Below are 27,468 nucleotides of genomic sequence, written 5' to 3'. Positions count from 1 at the left end.
CCCAGTGTCGACGGTGAAGAAACATACGTAATTTTCCTTTAGGGCCACGAGTTACATGTTAAGGGCAATGAAGGAGCTGTTACATATTTCTGATACTACAAGTACCACAAATAAGGGTATTTTGTAGGGTGTGAATAAACTACTTGTAGTTTTGCCTGAATCAGATAAATTAAATGAAGTGTGTGATGATACGTGGGGTTCCTCCGATAGAAAGTTATGGGCGGTATACCCTTTCCCGCCAGAAGTAAGGGCGAGTTGGGAAACACACCTTAGGGTGGATAAGGCGCTCACACGCTTATAAGAACATGGCGTTACCGTCTCTAGATACGGCCGCCCTCAAGAAGCCAGCTGATAGGAAGCTGAAAAATATCATGACATTATATACACACATACTGGTGTTATACTACGACCAGCAATCGCCTCAGCCTGGATGTGCAGCGCTGAGGGGGCTTGGTCGGATTTCCTGACTGAAAATTTTGATACCCTTGACAGGGACAAGATTTTATTGACTATAGAGCATTTTAAGGATGCATTTCTATATATGCGTGATGCGCAGAGGGATATTTGCATTCTGGCATCAAGAGTAAATGTGATTTACATATCTGCCAGACGAAGACACGACAGTGGTCAGGTGAGGCAGATTCCAGACGGCATGTGGAAGTATTGCCGTATAAAGGGGCGGTCCATCGGACCTGGTGGCCATGGCAACAGCTGAAAAATCCACTTTTTGTTACCCCGAATCACATATCGGCAAAAAAGGACACAGTCTTTTCAGTCTCAGTCCTTTCGTCCCCATAGGGGCAGGCGGGCAAAGGCCAGTCATATCTGCCCAGGGGTAGAGGAAAGGGAAGAAGACTGCAGCAAGCAGCCCATTCCCAGGAACAGAAGCCCCTCACAGCTTCTGCCAAGTCCGCAGCATAACGCTGGGGCCGTACAAGCGGACTCAGGTGCGGTAGGGGGTCATCTCAAGAGTTTCAGTACGCAGGGGGCTCACTCGCAAGGGAACTCCGGGATCCTACATGTAGTATCCCAGGTGTACATTGGAAATTCGAGACATCTCCCCCTCACACAATTCACAGGCTGTATTCCCAGCAGGTGATAATCAAAGTACCCCTCTTACAACATGGAAGGGGGTAGTATTCCACACTATATTGTGGTACTGAAGCCAACCGGCTCGGTGAGATCTGAAATATTTGAACACTTACATACAAGCGTTCAAATCAAGATGGAGTCACTCAGAGCAGTGATAGCGAACCAGGAAGAAGGGGACGATATGGTGTCACTGGATATCAGGGACGCTTACCTACAGGTCCAAATTTGCCCTTCTCACCAAGGGTACTTCAGGTTCCTGGTACAGAACTGTCACTATCAGTTCAGACGCTGCCGTTTGGGTTGTCCACGGCGCCCCGGGTCTTTACCAAGGTAATGGCCGGAATGATGATTTTTCTTAAAAGGAAACATGGACGCTTTCCTGATAAGGGCAAGGTCCAGAGAACAGTTGGAGGTCGGAGTAGCACTATCTTAAGTAGTTCTACGTCAGCACGAGTGGATTCTAAATATTCCAAAATCGCAGCTTTTTCCGATGACACGTCTACTGTTCATAGGGATGATTCTGGACACAGTCCAGAAAAACGTGTTTCTCCCAGTGGAGAAAGCCAGGGAGTTATCCGAGCTAATCGGGATCCTCCTAAAACCAGGAAAAGTGTCAGTGCATCATTGCACAAGAGTCCTGGTAAAAATGGTGGCTTATTACGAAGCAATTCCATTCGGCAGATTTCCCGCAAGAACTCTTCGGTGGGATCTGCTGGACAAATGGTCCGGATCGCATCCTCAGATGCATCAGCGGATAACCCTATATCCAAGGACAAGGGTGTCTCTCCTGTGGTGATTACAGAGTGCTCATCTTCTAGAGGGCCGCAGATTTGGCATTCAGGATTGGATGCCGGTGACCACGGAGGCCAGCCTGAGAGGCTGGAGAACAGTCACAAAGGAAAAAAAAAAAAAAAAAAAAATTTCCAGGGAAGTGTGATTAAGTCTGGAGAATTCTCTCTGCATAAATAAGCTTAGAGCAAATTTATAAGGCTCTAAACTTAGCAAGACCTCTGCTTCAAGGTCAGCCGGTATTGATCCAGTGGGATAACATCACGGCAGTCGCCCACGTAAACAGAAAGGGCGGCACAAGAAGCAGGAGGGCAGTGAAAAAACTGCAAGGATTTTTCGCTAGGCGGAAAATCATGTGATAGCACTGTCAGCAGTGTTCTTTCCGGGAGTGGACGACTGGGAAGCAGACTTCCTCAGCAGGCATGACCTCCACCCGGGAGAGTGGAAACTTCATAGGGAAGTTTTTCAGCATGATTGTGGACCGTTGGCAAAGACCAAAGGTGGACATGATAGCGTCCCGCCCGAAAAACGGGACAGGTATTCCGCCAGGTCATGAGACCTTCAGGCGATAGCTGTGGATGTTCTGGTAACACCGTGGGTGTACCAGTCAGTGTATGGGTTCCCTCCTCTGTTTCTCATAACCAAGGTATTGAGAATTATAAGACATAGAGGAGTATGAACTATACTAGTGGCTCCGGATGGGCCAAGAGGGACTTGGTACCCGGAGCTTCAAGAGATGCTCACAGAGGACTAAGGGCCTGGGGAGCTAAGAAGGGACTTGCTTCAGCAAGTACCATGTCTTTTCCAAGAATTACCGCGGCTGCGTTTGACGGCATGGCGGTTGAATACCGGATTCTGAAGGGAAAAAGGCATTCCATAAGAGGTCATACCTACCTTGGTCAAAGCCAGGAAGGAGGTGACCGCACAACGTCATCACCACATGTGGTGAAAATATGTTGCGTGGGTAAGGCCAGGAAGGCTCCACGAAGGAAATTCAACTAGGTCGATTCTGCACTTCCTGAAAACAGGAGTGGGGTTCATTAAGATTTAAATTTCGGCCCTGTAGATTTTCTTCCAGAAAAAATTGACTTCAGTTCCTGAAGTCCAGATTGTAAAGGGTGTATTCCATATACAGTTCTTTTGTGCCTCTAGGGGCACCGTGAGATCTCAACATAGTGTTGGGATTCCTTAAAATCATATTGGTTTGAACCGCTCAAATCTGTGGATTTGAAATATCTCACATGGAAAGTGACTATGCTGTTGACCAATATCTCACATGGAAAGTGACCATGTTGTTAGTCCTGGCCTCGGCCAGGCGATTGTCAAAAAGAATGGGCGGTTTTGTTTTACAAAAGCCCATATTAGAATTTTCCATTTGAACAGGGCAGAACTGGGACTCGTCTCCAGTTTCTTCCTAAAGGGGTGTCAGCGTTGTCACCTGAAACAACCTATTGTGGTGCCTGCGGCTACTGGGGACTTGGAGGACTCCAAGTTACTAGACGTTGTCAGGGCCCTAAAAATATATATATATATATATATATATATATATAGTTAGGACGGCTGGAGTCAGAAAGTCTGACTTGCTGTTTATATTGTATGCACCCAACAAGCTGGGTGCTCCTGCTTCTAAGCAGTCTATTGCACGCTAGATTTGTAGTACAATTCAGCTTGCACATTCTGTGGCAGGCCTGCCACAGCCGAAATATGTAGATGCCCATTCCACAAGGAAGGTGGCCTCATCCTGGGCGGCTGCCCGAGGAGTCTCGGCATTATAACTTTGCCGAGCAGCTACGTGGTCAGGGGAGAACACGTTTGTAAAATTTTACAAATTTGATACTCTGGCTAAAGAGGACCTGGAGTTCTCTCATTCGGTGCTGCAGAGTCATCCGCACTCTCCCGCCCGTTTGGGAGCTTTGGTATAATCCCCATGGTCCTGACGGAGTCCCCAGCATCCACTAGGACGTTAGAGAAAATAAGAATTTACTTACCGATAATTCTATTTCTCGTAGTCCGTAGTGGATGCTGGGCGCCCATCCCAAGTGCGGATTGTCTGCAATGCTTGTACATAGTTATTGTTACAAAAATCGGGTTATTACTATTGTTGTGAGCCATTTTTTCAGAGGCTACTTCGTTTTGTTATCATACTGTTAACTGGGTTCAGATCACAAGTTGTACGGTGTGATTGGTGTGGCTGGTATGAGTCTTACCCGGGATTCAAGATCCTTCCTTATTGTGTACGCTCGTCCGGGCACAGTACCTAACTGAGGCTTGGAGGAGGGTCATGGGGGGAGGAGCCAGTACACACCATGTGACCTAAAAAGCTTTTTAGATGTGCCCTGTCTCCTGCGGAGCCCGCTATTCCCCATGGTCCTGACGGAGTCCCCAGCATCCACTACGGACTGCGAGAAATAGAATTATCGGTAAGTAAATTCTTATTTTCCCTCACAGTTCCGCTGGAAGGACGGCTCCCTGACTCTCCCCTGCAGTCCTGCTTCAGAATCAGGGTAAAAAAGAGAAGGGGGGGCACTATTGGCAGCAAATGACAATATAAACAGCAGCTATAAGGGAATAACACTTATATAAGGTTATCCCTGTATATATATATATAGCGCTGGGTGTGTGCTGGCAGACTCTCCCTCTGTCTCTCCAAAGGGCTCGTGGGGTCCTGTCCTCTATCAGAGCATTCCCGGTGTGTGTGCTGTGTGTCGGTACGTGTGTGTCGACATGTATGAGGAGGAAAATGATGTGGAGGCGGAGCAATTGCCTGCGTTAGTGATGTCACCCCCTAGGGAGTCGACACCTGACTGGATGATCGTGTTCAAACAATTAAGTGATAATGTCAACACTTTGCAAAAAACTGTTGACGACATGAGACAGCCGGCAAATCAATTAGTGCCTGTCCAGGCGTCTCAGACACCGTCAGGGGCCCTAAAACGCCCGTTACCTCAGTGGGTCGACACAGACCCAGACACAGATACTGAGTCTAGTGTCGACGGTGATGAGTCGAACGTAATGTCCAGTAGGGCCACACGTTACATGATCACGGCAATGAAGGAAGCATTGCACATTTCTGACACTACAAATACCACTAAGAAGGGTATTATGTGGGGGGTGAAAAAACTACCAATAGTTTTTCCTGAGTCAGATGAATTGAATGAGGTATGTGATAAAGCGTGGGTTTCTCCCGACAAAAAACTGCTAATTTCTAATAAATTATTGGCACTATATCCTTTCCCATCAGAGGTTAGGACACGTTGGGAAACACCCCCTAGGGTAGATAAGGCGCTCACACGTTTATCTAAACAAGTAGCGTTACCGTCTCCTGATACGGCCACCCTCAAAGAACCAGCTGATAGAAGGCTGGAAAATATCCTAAAAAGTATATACACACATACTGGTGTTATACTGCGACCAGCAATCGCTTCAGCCTGGATGTGCAGTGCTGGAGTCGCGTGGTCGGATTCCCTGACTGAAAATATTGATACCCTGGATAGGGACAATATATTGTTAACTATAGAGCATTTGAAGGATGCATTACTATATATGCGTGATGCACAGAGGGATATTTGCACCCTGGCATCAAGAGTAAGTGCTATGTCCATCTCTGCCAGAAGAACGTTATGGACGCGTCAGTGGTCAGGGGATGCGGATTCCAAACGACATATGGAAGTATTGCCGTATAAAGGGGAGGAGTTATTTGGGGCTGGTCTTTCGGACCTGGTGGCCACGGCAACGGCTGGAAAGTCCACCTTCTTACCCCAGGTCACTTCACATCAACAGAAAAAGACACCGTCTTTTCAAACTCAGTCCTTTCGTTCCCATAAATACAAGCGAGCAAAAGGCCATTCCTTTCTGCCCCGGGGCAGAGGAAGGGGAAAAAGACTGCACCATGCAGCCGCTTCCCAGGATCAGAAGCCTTCCCCTGCTTCTGCCAAGTCTTCAGCATGACGCTGGGGCTTTACAAGCAGACTCAGACTTGGTGGGGGCCCGTCTCAAGAATTTCAACGCGCAGTGGGCTCACTCGCAAGTGGATCCCTGGATTCTACAGGTAGTATCGCAGGGGTACAAACTGGAATTCGAGGCGTTTCCCCCTCGCCGGTTCCTGAAGTCTGCTCTGCCAAAGTCTCCCTCCGACAGGGAGGCAGTTCTGGAAGCCATTCACAAGCTGTATTCCCAGCAGGTGATAATCAAGGTACCCCTCCTACAACAAGGAAAGGGGTATTATTCCACGCTGTTTGTGGTACCGAAGCCGGACGGCTCGGTAAGACCAATTTTAAATCTGAAATCCTTGAACACTTACATAAAAAGGTTCAAATTCAAGATGGAATCACTCAGAGCGGTGATAGCGAACCTGGAAGAAGGGGACTATATGGTGTCTCTGGACATCAAAGATGCTTATCTCCACGTCCCAATCTACCCTTCTCACCAAGGGTATCTCAGGTTTGTAGTACAAGACTGTCATTATCAGTTTCAGACGCTGCCGTTTGGGTTGTCCACGGCACCTCGGGTCTTTACCAAGGTAATGGCCGAAATGATGATTCTTCTTCGAAGAAAAGGCGTATTAATTATCCCTTACTTGGACGATCTCCTGATAAGGGCAAGGTCCAGGGAACAGTTAGAAGTCGGAGTAGCACTATCTCAGATAGTGTTACGTCAGCACGGGTGGATCCTAAATATTCCAAAATCGCAGCTGATTCCAACGACACGTCTTCTGTTCCTAGGAATGATTCTGGACACAGTCCAGAAGAAGGTTTTTCTCCCGGAGGAGAAGGCCAAGGAGTTATCCGAGCTAGTCAGGAACCTCCAAAAACCAGGCCAGGTGTCAGTGCATCAGTGCACGAGGGTCCTGGGAAAAATGGTGGCTTCTTACGAAGCAATTCCATTCGGAAGATTCCATGCAAGAACGTTTCAGTGGGATCTACTGGACAAATGGTCCGGTTCGCATCTTCAGATGCAGCAGCGGATAACCCTGTCACCAAAGACAAGGGTGTCCCTCCTGTGGTGGTTGCAGAGTGCTCATCTTCTAGAGGGCCGCAGATTCGGCATTCAGGATTGGATCCTGGTGACCACGGATGCAAGCCTGAGAGGCTGGGGAGCAGTCACACAGGGAAAAAAAAACTTCCAGGGCTTGTGGTCAAGCATGGAAACATCTCTTCATATAAACATTCTGGAACTACGGGCCATTTACAATGCCCTAAGTCAAGCGAAACCCCTGCTTCAGGGTCAGGCGGTATTGATCCAATCGGACAACATCACGTCAGTCGCCCACGTAAACAGACAGGGCGGCACGAGAAGCAGGAGGGCAATGGCAGAAGCTGCAAGGATTCTTCGCTGGGCGGAAAATCATGTGATAGCTCTGTCAGCAGTGTTCATTCCGGGAGTGGACAACTGGGAAGCAGACTTCCTCAGCAGACACGACCTTCACCCGGGAGAGTGGGGACTTCACCCAGAAGTCTTCCACCTGATTGTAAACCGTTGGGAAAAACCAAAGGTGGACATGATGGCGTCACGTCTAAACAAAAAACTAGACAGATATTGCGCCAGGTCAAGGGACCCTCAGGCAATAGCGGTGGACGCTCTGGTGACACCGTGGGTGTACCAGTCAGTGTATGTGTTCCCTCCTCTGCCTCTCATACCAAAAGTACTGAGAATCATAAGAAGGAGAGGAGTAAGAACGATACTCGTGGTTCCGGATTGGCCAAGAAGGACTTGGTACCCGAAACTTCAAGAGATGCTCACGGAAGACCCGTGGCCTCTACCTCTAAGACAGGACCTGCTCCAGCAGGGGCCTTGTCTGTTCCAAGACTTACCGCGGCTGCGTTTGACGGCATGGCGGTTGAACGCCGGATCCTGAAGGAAAAAGGCATTCCAGATGAAGTCATCCCTACCCTGGTCAAAGCCAGAAAGGATGTAACCGCAAAACATTATCACCGCATTTGGCGAAAATATGTTGCGTGGTGTGAGGCCAAGAAGGCCCCTACAGAGGAATTTCAACTGGGTCGTTTCCTCCATTTCCTGCAAACAGGACTGTCTATGGGCCTAAAATTAGGGTCCATTAAGGTTCGAATTTCGGCCCTGTCGATTTTCTTCCAGAAAGAACTGGCTTCAGTACCTGAAGTTCAGACATTTGTAAAAGGGGTACTGCATATACAACCTCCTTTTGTGCCCCCAGTGGCACCTTGGGATCTCAATGTTGTTTTGAGGTTCCTTGAGTCACATTGGTTTGAACCACTCACCACGGTGGACTTAATTTTTCATTCTGACAGGGCAGAATTGAGGACTCGTCCTCAATTTCTCCCTAAGGTGGTTTTCTGCTTTTCACATGAACCAACCTATTGTGGTGCCTGCGGCTACTAGGGACTTGGAGGACTCCAAGTTACTTGACGTTGTCAGGGCCCTGAAAATATATGTTTCCAGGACGGCTGGAGTCAGAAAGTCTGACTCGCTGTTTATCCTGTATGCACCCAACAAGCTGGGTGCTCCTGCTTCTAAGCAGACTATTGCTCGTTGGATTTGTAGTACAATTCAGCTTGCACATTCTGTGGCAGGCCTGCCACAGCCAAAATCTGTAAAAGCCCATTCCACAAGGAAAGTGGGCTCATCTTGGGCGGCTGCCCGAGGGGTCTCGGCTTTACAACTTTGCCGAGCAGCTACTTGGTCAGGGGCAAACACGTTTGCTAAATTCTACAAATTTGATACCCTGGCTGAGGAGGACCTGGAGTTCTCTCATTCGGTGCTGCAGAGTCATCCGCACTCTCCGGCTTGTTTGGGAGCTTTGGTATAATCCCCATGGTCCTTACGGAGTCCCAGCATCCACTAGGACGTCAGAGAAAATAAGATTTTACTTACCGATAAATCTATTTCTCGTAGTCCGTAGTGGATGCTGGGCGCCCATCCCAAGTGCGGATTGTCTGCAATACTTGTACATAGTTATTGTTAACTAAATCGGGTTATTGTTGTTGTGAGCCATCTTTTCAGAGGCTCCTTCGTTGTTATCATACTGTTAACTGGGTTCAGATCACGAGTTGTGCGGTGTGATTGGTGTGGCTGGTATGAGTCTTACCCGGGATTCAATATCCTTCCTTGTTATGTACGCTCGTCCGGGCACAGTATCCTAACTGAGGCTTGGAGGAGGGTCATAGGGGGAGGAGCCAGTGCACACCACCTGATCCTAAAGCTTTTATTCTTGTGCCCTGTCTCCTGCGGAGCCGCTATTCCCCATGGTCCTTACGGAGTCCCAGCATCCACTACGGACTACGAGAAATAGATTTATCGGTAAGTAAAATCTTATTTTTCTTCCAGGAGATTTCCTCGGAGGACTTCCCAGGGTAGATCTCCAGTGGATGTTCAGGGACAACAAGAGTTCTTGGTGGAGAAGGTTTTAGATTCTAAGCTTTCTCGTGGCCGGCTTTATTTTTTAATCCACTGGAAAGGTTATGGCCCTGAAGAAAGGTCTTGGGTGTTGGATAAGGATTTACATGCTCCTAACTTAGATAAAACTAAGACTAAACTAAGATATTCTTTCAGGAGTTTCCTCAGAAACCCGGCTCTAGGGGTTCTTTAACCCCTCCTCAAGGGGGGGGGGGGGTACTGTTAGGCGCGGCGGTGTTCGGCCGTGCCCTGACAGAGCAGCGGTCACGGCCGCTGCGCCTCTCTCTCTCCCTGCTTCCGCACGGCGCCTAGCAACGCCGGGACGCCGTGCGCGCGATAGCCGCCGGGTCCCTGGCAATGCTAGGACGCCGTGCGTGCAGGGCCGCCGGGTCCATGGCAACGGGGACGCCACAGGTGGACCGCGTTCCCCGTTGCCATAAGATTACTCACCTGTTCTCCCCTGGTCGTGCAGCAAGGCAGCTGCACAACATTTATCAATTAGGCTCTGTACTGCCATTGGAGGGTTCCCTGTTATATGCCTCCTCAGTGTCTCACACAAACGCCGGTGATAGCTTCCTGTATGCTGTTCCTGCCTTGTAGAAGTTTGTTCCTGGTCAGCTGCATCTGGTCGATCCTGCTCCCTGCCCTCTTGTATTCTGAAGTTCTGAAGCCGGTCCTGGGAATCCTTCTGGTCCTTGTGAACCTGTTACTGTCATCTGGGGTTCTCGCCCGGTTTTGTGAGTAGCGGCTTCTGCCGCGTGTTGCGGCCTTGGCCGCTTAGTATTTGCGTTTCTTTGAGTTGGTGCTTTTGCGGAGGCGGAGGTTTCCGCTTTCACTGTCCTCCCCGGAACTCGGCGGTGCCGTGTGGGGGAGTGGACAGTGGTATCCTTTGTAGTTCTTTTCCTTTGGCGGCGTGCCGCACATACGTTTAGTTTTCAGGTAGTTAGTAGCCCCTAGCTTGGTTGTTTCAGTTAGAGGTCCCCTTGTTATTACCCTGTCTCAGTTCACGCTTTGTCTCTCTTTAAGACCTGGGGGCATCAGAGTTGGGCAGACCTAATCCGCCCTTCAAACGCGGCTGCCGTGGGCCCAAGAAACCATAGTCGTTCAGGCGTGAATTGACAACACGGGTAAGACAATGGAGGTAGGGTGCTAGGGGCTATTTCCATTCCATTTCCCTATCCCAGCATCACGTCCTGGTGCTCTGGACTCACTGCATAAGATCTCCCCTGTCCTGAGCATCAGGATCGTAACACAGGCCTGGGCATCGGCATATCTATAATGGGTGCAGGGTACGCAGTGCACATGGACCCTCCGAGGTCCAGGGGGGCCACACTGCACCCATTTTTTCAATACTTACCCTCCAGAGTCACACGTTGGCAGCTACAGCGCTGCAGAAAACACTGGGATAATGGAGCGGCGGCCATTTGCCCAGTGTTTTGCTCAGCGCAGTAGACGCAGCCCAGCTGGCTCATGAGGAGTTCTTTTTGCCAGCCTGTTTCTGGATTCAGTGCGTTAGTGTAAAGAGACAGGACAGAACTTGGTTATCACCTATACAGCATGCTGCCTGGATTCACAATAGAACTGGACATCACATATTTTTGTGAAACATTATCCCTCTGTTATATGTGTTTGTGTTTATCAGGGAATAATATGTCTAGCCTGATGTTTTGTACAGAATGCATATGAAGATATATATATATGAATGTACTGGTTTTTGTATTATAGTTTGTAAAATAATGTCCCCCCCAATGTGACTGCTTTGATAACCTGTTTGTTTGCTGTTGGAGATACAGCCAGTCTCAGATGTCAGTCCATACACCCCCCTCATTCTTCCCCAGACAATGGATTCCAGGCCACACAATCAGATTAATTAAGGTTCATTTAATTAACATCTATTGTGTGCTAGAGGACATGCCTGGGCATGTTAAAGTAGGTCTATCTGAAAGTGTTCTGTAGTCAGCCCCTTTAATGTAACCCACCCAATACAGAGCCAGAAGGTGTCGCCTTATGGTAGGACATAGAAAGGTTTGAGGATAACAGAAGCTATTGAAACAGAGAGTGCACAGAAGTTCCTGGCCTGAGAGGAGTGATGTGTTTGGCTTCTGAAAGCTACTGGGAAGATAGTGCTGCCAGTGTGCTGAGGCCTAGAAGCATCATTGGGATCTGCTGGTTTCAAGAGGCTACTGGACGTGCACTGAGGGAGAGATCTACACAGAAGGTCAGAGAGAGTGGATGTACCTCTGGAGTGGAGACACTGACTAGGCATTGCGGTGCCATCAGTGGCAAAGGGCACTGTGTGAGCTGGTATCCCAGACCAGGGGACACAGAACTACTCCTGGCATGTGACATCAGGAGACTGTAATTCTAAACTACTGTGGGGACTTAGTAAGTACGATACCATCCTGGCATGTAATAGTTACTGTTTTGTGTACTGTGTGTGTATTTTTACAATAAAGGGCATTTGCCACTTTACTAAACTGTTTACCTGAGTGATCAGAGAATCCGTATCCTCACAGTCGTTTACTTAGACGACATTTTGATTTACTCTGAGTCTATGGAACAACATATTTCCCATGTGCGACTGGTCCTTCAAAAATTACGGGCGAATCATTTATACGCTAAATTGGAGAAATGTGATTTCCACATCACAGAAGTGTCCTTCTTGGGGTATATTATTTCTCCCCAGGGGTTTTTCATGGAACCGAAAAAACTCCAGGCTATCCTTAATTGGGTGCAACCCACGAATTTAAAAGCAATTCAGCGCTTTTTAGGGTTTGCAAATTATTATAGGCGTTTCATTCATACCTTTTCTGATTTGGTCGCTCCTATAGTAGCATTGACTAAAAAAGGAGCGGACCCTTCCAATTGGTCGCCTGAAGCTGAGTCTGCCTTTCTGGCCTTGAAGCAGGCCTTTGTCTCGGCTCCTGTTCTCAGGCACCCTAACCCGGAGCTCCCCTTTATAGTCGAGGTAGATGCCTCAGAGGTTGGAGTGGGGGCTATCCTTTCTCAGGAAGATCTGGAGTCTCAGGAATTACACCCTTGTGCCTTCATGTCCAGGAAATTCTCCTCCGCAGAATCCAACTATGATGTTGGTAATCGAGAATTGCTGGCAGTTAAATGGGCTTTCGAGGAGTGGAAACATTGGCTGGAGGGAGCTAGGCATACCATTACAGTTTTACTGACCATAAGAACCTGCAGTATATTGAGTCAGCTAAACGGCTTAATGCTCGGCAGGCACGTTGGGCATTGTTTTTTACTCGTTTCAGGTTTATTATCACCTTCAGGCCCGGTTCCAAGAATACGAAAGCTGATGCCCTGTCACGTTGTTTTCTTCCAGTTCACAATAACCATCCTGCTACTACCCCCATAGTTCCATCATCTGTCATCCGGGCAGGCCTCACACAGGATTTATTTACTCAGTTAGTCCAGCTTCAACGGCAGGCTCCCAAACTTACTCCTGCTGATCGTCTCTTCGTCCCTGAATTTCTGAGAGGCACTGTTTTAGCTGAGTTTCATGACAACAAAGTCTCTGGTCATCCAGGTATCACTAAGACCTTGGAGTTAGTCTCTCGCTCGGTGTGGTGGCCTAATCTTTCTAAAGATGTAAGGGAATTTGTCCATTCCTGTCAGGTTTGTGCACAGCATAAGGTTTCTCGTTCGTTGCTGATCGGACAACTCATACCTTTAGCCGTTCCTCTCAGGCCATGGTCACATATATCCATGGATTTCGTGGTGGACCTTCCTCTTTCAGCCGGATTTCGAGTCATTTGGGTGGTAGTAGATCGTTTTAGTAAGATGGCTCACTTCATTGCTCTTCCCCGATTACCCTCTGCTCAAGGGTTGGCAGTCTTGTTTCTCCGCCATGTGTTCAGGCTCCATGGGTTGCCCAGGGATATTGTCTCTGATCGGGGTCCGCAATTCATCGCCCGTTTCTGGAAACGTTTTTGTGCCTCATTAAATATGAAACTCTCTTTAACATCTGGGTACCATCCACAATCTAACGGACAAACCGAACGAGTTAATCAGTCGTTAAAACAGTATTTACGGTTATATTCGGCCAAACTTCAGAATGATTGGTCTGAATTTCTTCCTTTAGCTGAATTTGCCTATAATAACTCTTGTCATTCTTCCACCAAGGAGTCCCCATTCTTTTCGGTCTTTGGCTTTCATCCTAGAGCCAACTCTTTTTTCCCTCATTCTCCAGTCTCCTCGTTGACCTTAACCTACCATCTCAGAACGATTTGGAGAAAGGTGCACCTTGCCCTGAAGAAAGCTGCCTTCCGAGAAAAGAAATTTTCTGATAGGCTCCGACGTCCTTGCACTTTTAAGGTGGGAGACCAGGTGTGGTTGTCAACTCGCAACATCAAGCTCCGACAACCCTCGGCTAGATTGGGACCCAAATTTATTGGACCATTCCTTATCATTAAGAAAGTTAACCCAGTTGCTTTTCGGCTACGTTTGCCGAGATCACTCAAAATTGGCAATACTTTTCATTGTTCCCTTTTGAAACAGTATTTTTCTTCCAGGAGATTTCCTCGGAGGACTTCCCAGGGTAGATCTCCAGTGGATGTTCAGGGACAACAAGAGTTCTTGGTGGAGAAGGTTTTAGATTCTAAGCTTTCTCGTGGCCGGCTTTATTTTTTAATCCACTGGAAAGGTTATGGCCCTGAAGAAAGGTCTTGGGTGTTGGATAAGGATTTACATGCTCCTAAACTTAGATAAAACTAAGACTAAACTAAGATATTCTTTCAGGAGTTTCCTCAGAAACCCGGCTCTAGGGGTTCTTTAACCCCTCTTCAAGGGGATGGGGGGTACTGTTAGGCGCGGCGGTGTTCGGCCGTGCCCTGACAGAGCAGCGGTCACGGCCGCCGCGCCTCTCTCTCTCCCTGCTTCCGCACGGCGCCTAGCAACGCCGGGACGCCGTGCGCGCGATAGCCGCCGAGTCCCTGGCAACGCTAGGACGCCGTGCGTGCAGGGCCGCCGGGTCCATGGCAACGGGGACGCCACAGGTGGACCGCGTTCCCCGTTGCCATAAGATTACTCACCTGTTCTCCCCTGGTCGTGCAGCAAGGCAGCTGCACGACATTTATCAATTAGGCTCTGTACTGCCATTGGAGGGTTCCCTGTTATATGCCTCCTCAGTGTCTCACACAAACGCCGGTGATAGCTTCCTGTATGCTGTTCCTGCCTTGTAGAAGTTTGTTCCTGGTCAGCTGCATCTGGTCGATCCTGCTCCCTGCCCTCTTGTATTCTGAAGTTCTGAGGCCGGTCCTGGGAATCCTTCTGGTCCTTGTGAACCTGTTACTGTCATCTGGGGTTCTCGCCCGGTTTTGTGAGTAGCGGCTTCTGCTGCGTGTTGCGGCCTTGGCCGCTTAGTATTTGCGTTTCTTTGAGTTGGTGCTTTTGCGGAGGTTTCCGCTTTCACTGTCCTCCCTGGAACTTGGCGGTGCCGTGTGGGGGAGTGGACAGTGGTATCCTTTGTAGTTCTTTTCCTTTGGCGGCGTGCCGCACATACGTTTAGTTTTCAGGTAGTTAGTAGCCCCTAGCTTGGTTGTTTCAGTTAGAGGTCCCCTTGTTATTACCCTGTCTCAGTTCACGCTTTGTCTCTCTTTAAGACCTGGGGGCATCGGAGTTGGGCAGACCTAATCCGCCCTTCAAACGCGGCTGCCGTGGGCCCAAGAAACCATAGTCGTTCAGGCGTGAATTGACAACACGGGTAAGACAACGGAGGTAGGGTGCTAGGGGCTATTTCCATTCCATTTCCCTATCCCAGCATCACGTCCTGGTGCTCTGGACTCACTGCATAAGATCTCCCCTGTCCTGAGCATCAGGATCGTAACACAGGCCTGGGCATCGGCATATCTATAATGGGTGCAGGGTACGCAGTGCACATGGACCCTCCGAGGTCCAGGGGGGCCACACTGCACCCATTTTTTCAATACTTACCCTCCAGAGTCACACGTTGGCAGCGCTGCAGAAAACACTGGGATAATGGAGCGGCGGCCATTTGCCCAGTGTTTTGCTCAGCGCAGTAGAAAAATGGGCATCATGCATCGGACACCTGCGCATGTACACCAGATTTTGGGACAGTGCTAGGGTTTCCTAGTGACCCTTGTGCCAGGGTCTATTGCCTTGCCGGCTAGAGAGGAGGGGGGCTCAGACGGGGACTGCTCCTCTGTTGATGCGCCCCTGGGCCTAGGGTAGACTGGAGATGAGGGACCCCTTTTTGGGGGGGTTCCCACGTCTACAGGAATACCCAGCCTGAGTTGATTAGTGGGGGGGGGGGGGTAATGCTTTGGCAGGGGGACCTTGTCAAGAGTGTCCCCTGGCTGTGGCATTACACCCTTGCTAGTGGAGCCCGATTCTGGTTCATTAAATATGAGGGACCATACATACACAATTTGTTTCCTGTATTACTTGAACCAGGGCCAGCTGGTTATTCTTTGGGGAGGGGCCCAAATTTGTTTTTCTAGTTTGTAACTATTAACAGAAGGGTTAATTGGACTGGTAAAGTACTGTTAAGCTCAGCAGTAGAAAAGGGGTGGAGGGTAGTAGTAGTAAAATGATAATCAATTGAGGTGATGTATGGGCACTTTCATGATGTCCAGATCCAGACTCTGGATGGAAAAACTCTGCAGATCACTGAAACAAATCTGTAATGTATGAACAAGTCAGACGGATTGGGGAAAACAATATATCTGGAATAAAAACACAGGATCTGTTAATGAATAAATTGTAATTGCTAATGTATGGGGGCCTTTACTCTCTACAGTTCTAATTGTCCTCTGTATTTCATGTAGTTTTATGCTACGTAATACACTTTGTTACATTGTTTTGTATGAGAATTTTTCTTGTGAGTTCTGTACATAGGGCCTAATTCTGAAAGGATTGCAAATTCTGCTAATTAGCAGAATTTGCAATCCTTTTACTAGCATGCTGGGGCTGCCTATCGCTGGGCAAGGCCGCCCAGCATGCTGACCGCCGTCTCCCGCCCTTGATGAAGCAGAAATTGGGATTGCATCGCAATTTCTGCTTCAATGCAGGAATAAGGGATGCCTCCTGCTGGTGCAGCTTAGCTGTGCCCGCAGGAGACCCGCTGCCATGTTCCTGATCGAGGCGGCTGCGTGTGCACCACCGCCGCCCCCCCCCCCCCCATTTGGAAGGCTCTATCCCCACAACACTCCTGGAAACGGAGCATTGCCACCCCACCTCCCGTGACCGCCTCTTCCTGATTGACAGGCAGAGGCGAACGCATTTTCTGCAGCCCCCCGCAGATAGTGCGGGCGCATGCGCAGGACGGGCACTCCACATGCACCCACGGGGCCATCGCAATAATTCCTGTTTGTCCGCGATTTGCGATCCAACCTGAATTATCCCCATTATGTATTATTCAAGTTTATTTTCTTGTTCATTGTTTCAAGCTATTTATGATAGGTTTTGCCCTAAATGTAATGGACCCCTGGAAAGAGAATATATCAGAGGACGTCATTCCACACTACACTAGCAATATTTTGTAGCAAGTTAGTGATTTTGTCAAGATGCTGCAGAGCACACATGGCTTTCATTTCCATGACTAAAATTGTGGCAAATACACATAATAAACAGATCAGTACTTGTAAAACAACATTAATGGCTAAATGTAATGCCTCTGAGTTGTGGGACTTGCGTGCTAGTCTGCCCGTTTTTTAATGCAGCAATCATTTACAAGGCAAAACGAACCTGGTACATTTAGCCACATATATTGGTTAATTACATAGAATAATGTAGCAATAGTATCAATGACAGTGTACATAAGTCAACTTGACAAGAGATTTGTTTCAATGCAGAAAATATATTAAAAGGCCAAATCTATACTTTCCCAGAAATAAAACACTTACCATCAGCAGTGAAAAGGTTGCATTCCAGCACTTGCCGGACAGTGGAAGATGTGCAGAGGCCAGAACTAGAGATGCACAGGAAATAGATTCAGAAAATGTCATGTTGCCAAGTAACAGACGACTCCTTTCAGAGAGAGTGAATTAGTTACTAGAAGAGCATGGAGAGAGGTTGCAAAGCAACCAAGTAAACAAAATACAGGACCTGTACAGCCAGAAAAGCAGTGTTGGACTAAAGTACTATTAAACTGACAGCAGTGTCAGTTGAGTCACTGTCTTTTGCAGATAATACAAGCTACCTTCAAATGCAAAATAATAAAGTAGAATTGCTATAAAAATGTAGTGTTCCAAATAAAAGAAAGGTTCATCATGTATCACAAATACATTATAGATTGTAAGCTTGCGAGCAGGGCCTTCCTACCTCTATGACTGTTTGTTATCACCCATTTTGTTATTGTTATTTCAAATTGTAAAGCGCAACGGAATTTGCTGCGCTATATAAGAAACTGTTAATAAATAAATAAAATAATAAATAGAATAACCTAAGAGATGAGAGACTGGAGAGTAGATTGATTAGTCACTATAATTTCATCTAAATTAAATATTTATTTCTCCTGTATAAATCCCAGACCTTCTGCTTTGTCTAAAGCTCACCCCTTGCTTATGTACAACTAAAGACAGCAAGTGCTATCAGGTTAAATGATTACTGTATATTACACATTGGTAATGGTGACCTCAATACATCCCTTGTACGTATCTCTTATGTGACAATGGATAGGTTAAGGAGCATGATGTGTGCCAAAAGGTAAATTGGAAGGGCATAATTTATGGCAAATAAGATTAGGAGGCAGAGCCGGCCCTAACCAATATGATGCCCTAGGCAAGATTTTGGCTGGTGCACCCTAGCACCGCCGCTAATCCCGCCTCTGACCCTGCACCCCTTTCCAAGCACCATCACCCCTCAGCCATAGCAGTCCTCATTTTGGTGTTCCTACAATCTATATTTTAAATAGGAACAGTGCGCACATTCAGCGCAAAGCCCAAAAAGGGGTGTGTTCTTGCTGGGAAGGGGCGTGGCCACACAATAATGCCCCCAATTCAAATTATGCCGCAGAGTAGTGCAACTTTATTCACATTTTATCATGCAATAGTGTCCCTTCTTCACGTTACATCACACAGTAGTACCACTTGACCTTATATATGTTACTCCTCACAGTAGTGCCCCGTATTCACATTACATTATACTAAATTGTTCTTTTTTCACATTAGACCACACCATATTGCTCTTTATTCACATTAGACCACACAGTAGTGCCCTTTCTATACGTTACGCCACACAGTAGAGCACTGTATGCACATAATGCCACACATTAGTAATGCCTTTATACACATAATACCACACAGTAATGCCCCTTACACATATGGCACACATTATTAATGTCCCTATAAACATAATGTGCCGTAGACGTTATGCCAACCTTTATTAATGCCCTTATACATATAATGTCCCTTACACATGTCGCACATTATTAATGCCCTTAGATACATAATGACACACATAGTGCCCCTTACACATATGCTGCACATTATTAATGCACTTATATACATAATGACACACATAGTGCCCCTTACACATATGCTGCATATTATTAATGCACACATATGCCATATGCCAAACACTATTGCACAACTAATCCACCCGCACACAGCACTCACATGGCCGCTAACACTGTGACCTCTGCCTCTGCTTGGATACAGATGTGTTCTCATACATCCTGCCTCAATAAGCCATGCAGCAGGAGATGCCTGGCATGAGTAAGTTGGCAGCTCCCGGCCAGCTCTGCTAATGCCGGGCACCTTTTTTTTTTTCATGAAAATGCATTATATTTGCATTCCTATGTGGCTAGGATGCACAAGCAGCTTCTGCTGATTAAAATGATATGTGGCATGCCTATATTATGTGTGCGACTGTGACTGTATCTGCATCCGAAATGGTACGTTACAGTGATTTCCAGGAATACATTTCGTATGCAGATACAGCCGCAGTCACACACAGAATATAGGCATGCCGCATATCATTTTCATCAGCAGAAGCTGCTTGTGCCCCTAGGCATTTGCCTATGCCTAGGGCCGGCTCTGTTAGGAGGCATAGTATGTGAAAGGATGATCCTGATTATGGGAATTATCCTGCTGTCCTATACACAATCCCCATATACTTAGACTGACTAGCCTATATCATCCGATGTATATATTTACATGAATTTTATTTTGCATGCCTCTTGCTTCTAATACTTCAGTTGTATTTAATATATGTGTAGGTTTGGATACCTTTGTTCTCTAGGCATCACAGCTTTTGTATAGTAATTTGTACTCTAAAATATTTTCTGTGTTTTATATAGTGTACAGCGGTTACTTGAATAATCTCTTTAGAGAGATCACTAAAATGTATAGAAGTCACTACAATGCGCTTAATATTGTATAGATGTCATTAACATATTCTCTGTTTTGAATAAAGGTAATCCTAAATTGTGCCTTCAATTAGCTTCCACACTTAAAAAGTGTTCAGATGTGTATTTTCTTTCTGACATAGTTTGATTTCTGCCTGTTTCAAGAACTAGATATAACAAGGGTGCTGCTGTGTAATCCCAGAAAAAAGCACAGTATGTAATTGGGATGTGTTCTGTATTATTATTATGGTTTATTTATAAAGGCTCCACAGCGCCTATAAAACTACATAAACAAATGAGTAAAACAAGAAGGCAACCAGGGCCAAGGAGAAAATGTAAGCCAAGTACATGGTACAGATGTAGCCATGCTCATCTTGCTGCAATGCGGCATGCTGCGAAGGGCTGTGACTGTTCGCAGCCGGAAATCGCTCCAATAATTCCACTAGGAATTCTGTATATAAAAATTTCTGCATCAGGGGACAGGACACTGAAATATTCATAAAGGTGGCAGAAACCGAGGGTTAGGTGCTGTTGTTGGGAGTATAGAGTAGATAAAAGTCTAAGACAGGAAAAAGCACATGAGATGAGAGGGCACCTCTTGTGACAGCTTACATTCTGAAGGGTAGGAGCAGACAGATGGGGTAACACAGATGTGGTAGAGGTCAGCATGTAGCAGAGTTAGGATAAGAGATGGGGTAGAATTGAGCATGTAACAGAGGAGGATGAGAGATGGCTGGGTTTGATGAAGAAGTGGGTCTTGAGAGCCAGTTTAAAGTTTTGTAGAGAGGTGGAGAGTCTGATAGGGAGAGGTAGAAAATTCCAGAGGTAGGAAGCACCACGGCCAAAATCTTGGAGGCCGCATTGGGAGGAAGTAATCAGTTGGCAGGAGAAGTGGCATGCATTTGTGGAGAGAAGAGGGTGGGTGGCAGTGTAAAGGGAGATATGGTCAGATATGTAAATGGAAGAGGAATGGGTGAGGGCTTTATAAGTGTAAGAAGCTTGAATTGGATTCGGAAGGGGAGACAGTGAAGAGAAAGATTACGTAGTAAGTTTGGGGAGGAAGATAAGCCGGGTAGCAGTGTTGAGGATAGACTGGAGTGGAGAGAAGCATTTGTCAGGGAGGTCAGATAGGAGGAAATTACAGTAGTCCAATCTGGAGATGAGCAGTGAATGGATGAGGGTCTTAGTAGCATCCAGGGTTAGAAAGGGTCTGATCCTGGAAATATCTTGTAGATGGAAACAGCAGGACTGCGAGAGATACTGAGGGATAAATTTACTAAGATGGGAGTTCTATTTATTTATTTATTAACAGTTTCTTATATAGCGCAGCATATTCCGTTGCGCTTTACAATTAGAACAACAGTAATAGAACAAAACTGGGTAAAAACAGACAGACAGAGGTAGGAAGGCCCTGCTCGCAAGCTTCTATTTAAGATTGGATGTTGCCCGTACCAACAAATCATATTCTACTTCTCATTTTTCTAGCACCTTCTAGAAGATAGTACCTGGAACCTTTTTGGTTGCTATGGGCAACATTCCATCGTAAATAGAACTCCCATCTTAGTAAATGTACCCCTAAATGTGTGATTTGAAGGAGCTAGAGGAATCAAGGATAGCTCCAAGACAGTGTACTTGAGGGAGACAGTTGTACCATCAATAGATAATGAAATTGTGGGAGGTGAGGTTATGTGGGACGGTAGGAAGAGGACCAGCTCAATCTTAGACATGTTAAGTTTAAGAAAGGGACATCCAAAAAGAGATAACGGAGAGACAGCTGGAGATACGAGGAAGGAAAGGTAGAGATGATATTGAAAGTTAAAAGAGCTCACTTAAAGTTTATGTATAGAGAGAGAAAAGGAGAGGTCTAAGAACAGAACCTTGGGGGACACCTACTGTTAGGGAAAGTTCAAGAGAGGTGGCATCATGAGATGTAGGAGGACAGCCAGGAGAGGGCAGTTTCATCCAGAAAAATGGAGGGAAGGATTTGCAGGAGGAGAGCGTGGTCCACAGTGTCAAAAGCAGCAAAGAAGTCAAGGAGAATAAGCAGAGAGTAATGGCCCTTGGATTTGGCAACAAGGAGGTCATTTATAAAGGGTTATTGCCATTTTGACTATGCATTCATCTACTTGGGGTCTTTTGGCGTAAATTCTATGAGTTGTCTCATTATGGAGCTCATGCTGTATTGTGTATGTCATTAAGATGTCCTTTGTATTGCATAAGATTATGTATAGTGTACTCTATAATATCCTTTGCATCTAATACTTTTCAGATCAGGCTGTATTGTTTTTTTTTCCTATTAGCTATATAAAATCACACCTGTGCAGTTCTGATCACAACTACTTTTCCATTATGGCAAATCATTTCAGTAGTCTGGGCCACTTGCTTGTGTTTGCCCCCTGGGCAAAAGTTTCCTTCTCAGCACTCACTCTAGTAAAGGTAGTCCTAATGCGTTTTAAGTGACCTGTGTAGTTCATTTACTTTTAATATATTAATGTCCATAGTAATATATTCAAAACATAATAACTTATCTTATTCCGGTTTGGGATGGCATTTGAGAAATGTATCTTATTCCTATTTGGGATGGAATTAGAGATTAGAATAATAATGACTGATCAAATGACCAGGACTTTTAGGCAAAACCCTTTATGTACTTATCTGTCCATGATCACACCCATTTAGGACGCAACTGGGATGAAGAACACATTGGGGGGTATTCAATTATTTAAAAAGTCAGTTGAGAGTCTGTTTTATCCTATCAAATAGACAGGAAAAAACAGACACCCAACTGACTTTTCAAACAATTGAATTCCACCCAATGAATGTACTTCATGAAAAACTTTTGTGACTGCAGATTTCCTGGAACAGGATTCCTGTTGTTATGTTGATGCGTCATCTCAGTTTCCGTATCACTAACTCTCCCTTAATGATTTACTACAGATAAATAGCTTTTACTTACCACAGTTCATTGATTCCACATTTATTTTTTTCTACTTATGGATAATTATATTTGATCCTACTTTATTATGCAGCATAAACTGTCATGCTTGAATCTTCTCACTTTATTTATACTCTTTGCCTTAACTATTCCTGTCCCTATGTACCACACTTACTGCAACATATCTATTTCCTCTTTATTATCATTATGTTTTTTCCTTTGTAATAGTTAAGCCCCTAAAGGCCCGTATTCACGGGCAGATGTGGGAGGTGTGCTGAGCGAACCGCTCAGCACACATCTCTCCCCCCTCGCTCAGCACAGCGCCTGCTAGATTGGCCTACTGCTAGATCTATCAGTGACCGCTCAGCACACATCTTTTCCCCCGCTCAGCACCCAGTGGTGAAATGAGCGATGTGCTAGATTGTGCCTACATGCAGGCCAATCTAGCACCGGCGATAGCGACATGCGGGGCCGTGCATCGCTATCGCTGGGGGGCATACACACGAGAGATCCGTGCTTAAAATCTAGGCAATCTAGTCAGATTGCTTAGATTTTAAGAACGGATCTCTCCATGTGTACCCCCCTTTAATCTCAGTCTGCATTAAGTAAATAGAAGTACGCCCCAACTCCGCATGAGCCCTAGAATGAGACAATTCATAGAATTTACACCAAAAGATCCCAAGTAGATGAATATATATGGCAATAATACCTTACAGTAGCATACTTGAAAATAACATGGTTAAAATGACCCTAGTTCAGGCGTATTATCATTCTGACCCTCTTCATCTGTTGTGGAACTACACATCTCAGCATGTCTAGCCAGTTTTGCTATTAGGGCATACTAAAACTGTGGCAAGGCATGCTGGGATGTATAGTTCCACAACAGCTGAAGCATCGCATGTGGAATACCCGATTTAATAAATTCGCTATGACACACTTCTCTTAATACTAACCCTACTTCAGATGAATCCATACTTTAGTACAATGGTTACCAACCGCGGTCCTCAAGTACCCCCAACAGTTCGTTTTCCAGATCTCTTCACAGGATTGCAAGTGAAATAGTTTGCTCCACCTGTGGGTCTTTTATAATGTGTCAGTGAGTAATGAATACACCTGTTCAACTGCTAGGTGACCTGGAAAACATGAACTGTTGGGGGTACTTGAGGACGGAGGTGGAAAACCACTGCTTTAGTATATCCTTTTTATAAATTGTTTCTGTTCTGTGAATAGAATGCATTATCTTATCTGGATCCAATTAGCATCCTGCCACTCGGGATGCCGGCGGTCATGTGACAGACGCTGGAATCCCGACAACTCAGAATCCCGGCACCGGATCACCGACCGCCGGCATCCTGAAGGTAGCACGGTCGATATTAGGGCCCGGGGGGATGTTAGGGTTAGGCTTGTTAGGGGGTTAGCCGTAGCCGCCACCCTGTGTCTTAGCCATAGCCACCACCCCAGGTGGGTTAGGGTAGGGGACAGGGTTAAATAATTACCCCGACCCCTGATAGCACTCTCAATGGTAAGATGCCAATGTCAGTCATGTGACTGCCAGCATCCCGACAGTCGTGATTCCATACCTATCCCATGTTATCATGCGTATCTCTACTAAAGATTACTTACTATACATGTAGTGGAATACTGTACCATAGGAGGTAAACCGATGTAGGAGTCAGTAGAAAAGTGAAGAAAATAAGATTTTAAACCTACCGGTAAATCTTTTTCTCCTAGTCGGTAGAGGATGCTGGGGACTCTGTAAGGACCATGGGGTATAGACGGGCTCCGCAGGAGACATGGGCAATCCAAAGACTTTAGATGGGGGTGCACTGGCTCCTCCCTCTATGTCCCTCCTCCAGACCTCAGTTAAAGAACTGTGCCCAGAGGAGACGGACAGTACGAGGAAAGGATTTTTGTTAATCCAAGGGCAAGATACATACCAGCCCACACCATCCAACTTGGAACATACGAACCAGTTAACAGTATGAAACAAAACTGCATCAGCCAGAGACTGAGCAAACTGTAACATAACCCTTATGTAAGCAATAACTATATACAAGTCTCGCAGAATTTAGTCCGCACTGGGATGGGCGCCCAGCATCCTCTACGGACTATTAGAAAAAGATTTACCGGTAGGTTTAAAATCTTATTTTCTCTTACGTCCTAGAGGATGCTGGGGACTCGGTAAGGACCATGGGGATTATACCAAAGCTCCAGACCGGGCGGGAGAGTGCGGATGACTCTGCAGCACCGATTGAGCAAACATGAGGTCTTCCTCAGCCAAGGTATCAAACTTGTAGAATTTAGCAAAAATAGGATTTTGGTACTTACCAGGTAAATCCTTTTCTTTGAATCCATAGGGGGCACTGGAGTACTCTTGGGATATGGACGGGCGTAGCCGAACAAAGGCACTGAATATTCAAATTCAGGACTCTCCCCCCCCTCCATATCCCCAAGTACCTCAGTGTACCTTGCCAGTGTTTTTTACTGAGCGAACAGGATATAGAGAGGTTGACAATGGAGAATCCCTATAACATAACGGACAACCACAAAGTTGATCCGTAACCTTATTGTCAACTAAACAGTTGACACCTTAACCGATAGAACTTTATAATTTGAGCCAATCGGTGAAAATGTGTTACCATAAGCTCCCTTGAGCTTAATACCATCCAAGTTAAATTTGTTCACTAAGCTCCTTTGAGCTTAAAACAACCCAGGTAAAACTGCTCTGGGTGGGCGTCCAGTGCCCCCTATGGATTCAAAGAAAAGGATTTACCTGGTAAGTACCAAAATCCTATTTTCTTTATCATCCACTAGGGGTCACTGGAGTACTCTTGGGACGTACCAAAGCTTCCCTCGTGGGCGGGAGAGCTGTTTGATACTTGTAACAGTAGGCAGGCCAAAGCTAAATGCTGATGGCGCCACCATTAATAACGTATAAACGTGCACAAACGTGGTGCACTGAAGGCTATGTAGCCGCGTTGTAGACGCTCCACGACCCGTTGGGTCTGACATTCCCACAGAACCTGTGGGATGAACTATTACTGACGTAGGCGATTGTAACTTAGCCTTAAAGTAAGTCTGACTTGTAGTCATTATTATCCAACTGGATAATGTCTGCTGAGAAACTGGCTAACCCCAGTTTACAGTATCATATAGAACAAACAACGTATTCATATCACGTACTGTAGACGTTCGGTACATATATAAACGCGTAACGCGTGTACCACATTCAGAATTCAAGAATGTGCAGTCCACACAGGAACCACTATTGGTATATTGATGTGAAGAATACGAAAGCGGATTTCGTCCGAAGATCTGCTTTGTCATGAGAAACTCAAATACGGTGGCTTGGAATACAAGGCACCCAAATATGAAAACAAAACCTTTGCCGAAGCACCCTTGCCGAAGGCAAGGCTAGAAGAAAAATGTTTTCCAAAGTGAGAAACTTAATTCTCATTTGTTGTAAAGGTTCAAAAAATATGAAACTTACTTCCCCTTTGTTGAAAGGGTTCCAAAATATGAAAACTGTAATAAATCTGAACCCAACCTCAAATCGCCTGGCGCTGTAGGTGGGATAAATAGAGTCTGAACTTTGGTGACACCTTGTAGAAAGATGTTTACAGACGCAAATAGAGGCAAACTTCTTTGAAAATACGTTTACCACACAGATACCTGCACTGTTAGTGCAGATGAACGCAGTTTTCCATTCCATCCCGTTTAACAGAATACGGGTACTTGAAGTATGATGTTGGAAACTTCTGAGGTTTACAACCTATGTAAGCACACGAAATGTTTTAATAATGAGCTGCCTTAAGCGGCTTACTATTTCGTTACATGGTTGGTATAACCGATACTGTAATGCTCTATTTTTTTAAGAGGGCGGTCTTATGGAACGTTTCACGAATTTGCGTGTCATCCTTGCGCAGGGGCCATGCTAATCTTCTCTGTATCGTTCCAACTTTAGTATATGTGCTGCCGAAGCGAGCACTGAACCCTCACCCCGTCAACCGCAGCTGCGGTACATAGATAATAGGTACATAGGTAACTATGGGTAAAAGAACGTTCCCTGATGTAACAGGTTGGACGTATTATGAGCGGGCCAAGATCGTGTGCAAGTATTCCTTGAAAATTCGAGAAGCAAACTTCTCTGAAACCCATAAAATACCACCAGTATGCCTGTGACGAACTGTCTTCTGATCCGTTTTGGCAACGAAGAAAGAAGCGGAAATTGGTGAAGCCAGATACACGATGCTGAATGACCCCATGAATGTGATGTACACATACTGAGCTTTTGTAATTGTGGTGAGATGCCCTCATGTATACTTGAGGGTAACCCCCTTCTGTGGACTCACATCTGAAACACCTCTGGATTTAATGTCCAGTGTTTTAAAATCCAAACCCTGACAGGTGAGATCGTCTGTCTAACAGATGTCCACTCACGGATTGATATTTTGACATTTTCACATAATGGCGTTCTGAGCCATTGAAGATTTGAGTTACCTACCGCCTTGCCATGCGGCTTATTGGTTCTCATTGGTTGTTGAGTATGCAACTGCCGTTGCTTTGTTTGACTGCTTAAGGGCAGCGTGAGCCAGGTATGAAAAACAAAATTACATGAAACTCACGGTTGTTCCTCTCCACAGAAATCTTTAGTAAAAAGCGAAAGATTTATTTGTTCTGAAGAGAAACCAGAGTCTATCCCTGGTCAGACTGAAAGCGATTTATTGCATTGTAAAATGCACATAGTTCTAGGACATTTATCTATTGCATTGTAAAATGCACAGAGTTCTAGTACATTTATCGACAGCAATCTGTCGTGTTTTAGAACCTTATAACGACAAATCCTGACTCTCTGTGACTGTAATCCAGAGTATACGCACCCTTGTTCCTTTGTGGGTAAAGCAAATGAAGGGTGGCGAACTAAATTGAAAACCCATCTTTATTCTTAATAAGTGAATAC

At 46.0% G+C, this 27,468-nt stretch overlaps 1 protein-coding gene, 1 non-coding gene and 1 pseudogene across 2 annotated transcripts in view; all 3 read right to left on the bottom strand.

Annotated features, from left to right (window-relative positions):
• TTLL13 (tubulin tyrosine ligase like 13) overlaps positions 1–17,152 on the bottom strand; it is a 106,038-nt gene extending 88,886 nt beyond the window's left edge. The window contains exon 1 of the mRNA XM_063925838.1: positions 17,130–17,152. The gene's annotated coding sequence lies outside the window, so the exon portion shown is untranslated. The remainder of the gene's footprint in view (positions 1–17,129) is intronic.
• A 9,237-nt stretch (positions 17,153–26,389) lies between these two features.
• LOC134938802 (U6 spliceosomal RNA) lies at positions 26,390–26,496 on the bottom strand. Its single transcript, XR_010181267.1, has one exon. It is a non-coding gene; the product is annotated as a U6 spliceosomal RNA (small nuclear RNA).
• A 608-nt stretch (positions 26,497–27,104) lies between these two features.
• LOC134938725 (U5 spliceosomal RNA) lies at positions 27,105–27,205 on the bottom strand (annotated as a pseudogene).
• Positions 27,206–27,468: the final 263 nt, after the last annotated feature.

The sequence above is a fragment of the Pseudophryne corroboree genome, chromosome 6 (genome assembly GCF_028390025.1).
Source record: "Pseudophryne corroboree isolate aPseCor3 chromosome 6, aPseCor3.hap2, whole genome shotgun sequence".
Classification (NCBI taxonomy): Eukaryota; Metazoa; Chordata; class Amphibia; order Anura; family Myobatrachidae; genus Pseudophryne; species Pseudophryne corroboree.
This window is presented reverse-complemented; position numbering and strand designations above follow the sequence as displayed.